The 1,590-nt window shown below is 39.1% G+C and overlaps 1 protein-coding gene across 3 annotated transcripts in view; it reads left to right on the top strand.

The window, feature by feature from the left end:
* Nucleotides 1-1,590, top strand: part of LOC123977135 (major histocompatibility complex class I-related gene protein-like) — a 232,886-nt gene that overhangs the window by 14,939 nt on the left and 216,357 nt on the right. The window lies entirely within an intron of this gene.

The raw sequence follows: 1,590 nt of genomic DNA, 5'->3' as shown, positions 1-1,590 counted from the left end.
TGTGTTTTTGCAGACAGACATTTTCACAGGCAGAGTGGCAACAAGAGAAGGACCCAAGTGCAATCAGTTGAGGAAGACGTGATGATTTTAGTTATTTATTGACGAAAAAAGGTTTACAGGCAGGTACTGATGCAGAAAGGCAGGTTCAGGTCACAGAAGCTCAAAAACACAAGACAAGTCAACAATATTGAAACTAGGACTCACTGACATGGGAACAAAGGAAACTGACGGTTTATGTAGTGAGTATCTGATGAGAGGAAGAGATGCAGGTGAGGAGAAAAGCAGTTGATTGTTCTTACTTAGTTTGTATGATGCTTTGGCAATATTTTTGTTACACATTCAAGCCACTAAAGCTAATTTGAAATGAATTGAATTGAAAAGCAGCATCATGTTGAAACATCAACAGAGGTGTTACATTTCTCTTGTTCAAGCAGTTTTCAGCGTTCACAGCTCCAAATCAGTTTAGGAGCACTTAGCCTGGACCTGACTGATCTTTGTTTGTGTTTAAGAAGCTCTCCGACTCTCTTTCTGCTTCAGTTTGATTTCTTTGCTTCTTGTTTTCATTTCAAAGTCAAACACAGAGGTGAAATATTGTTGTCATGAAAGCTATCTTGTTTTATTATATTGTCTGTCCGGAGAGTAGCCTACCTCTTATTTGTGCCCAGACCTGTTTGTAGGCCTGAAACTAAAGTAAATACCTTAACATACTAACACACAGCCTAAATAAAACACCATGATAATGGTAATGTCACCTATTAAGGAATTGTTTTGGTCAAAGGTCAAAGTTTAGACAAATGTTAACTGTTATTTAACTGTAATATTTCCAAATGTGTGCCACTGATAGATGAACTCATTGGGAATTAGAAGCTTTGACAAAGGTGAACTAACATACTGAGGAATGACTTCGTTAAGAGGTCAAAGTTCATTTAAATTGTTATTTTCACTAAATAAAGAAAGGGGCATTTTGTATTGTTGTTATGTATGTAGTCATTGTTATTATTATTATTATTATTATTAATTTTATTATTATGTTACCATGGTTATGTACACTCACCTAAAGGATTATTAGGAAGACCACACTAATACTGTGTTTGACCCCCTTTCGCCTTCAGAACTGCCTTAATTCTACGTGGCATTGATTCAACAAGGTGCTGAAAACATTCTTTAGAAATGTTGGCCCATATTGATAGGATAGCATCTTGCAGTTGAAGGAGATTTGTGGGATGCACATCCAGGGCACGAAGCTCCCGTTCCACCACATCCCAAAGATGCTCTATTGGGTTGAGATCTGGTGACTGTGGGGGGCATTTTAGTACAGTGAACTCATTGTCATGTTCAAGAAACCAATTTGAAATGATTCGAGCTTTGTGACATGGTGCATTATCCTGCTGGAAGTAGCCATCAGAGGATGGGTACATGGTGGCCATAAAGGGATGGACATGGTCAGAAACAATGCTCAGGTAGGCCATGGCATTTAAACGATGCCCAATTGGCACTAAGGGGCCTAAAGTGTGCCAAGAAAACATCCCCCACACCATTACACCACCACCACCAGCCTGCACAGTGGTAACAAGGCATGATGGATCCATG

This window comes from Micropterus dolomieu, linkage group LG09 (assembly GCF_021292245.1).
Source record: "Micropterus dolomieu isolate WLL.071019.BEF.003 ecotype Adirondacks linkage group LG09, ASM2129224v1, whole genome shotgun sequence".
In the NCBI taxonomy this organism is placed as follows: Eukaryota; Metazoa; Chordata; class Actinopteri; order Centrarchiformes; family Centrarchidae; genus Micropterus; species Micropterus dolomieu.
The sequence above is the reverse complement of the archived record's forward strand: the minus strand, read 5'-3'. Positions and strand labels throughout refer to the sequence as shown.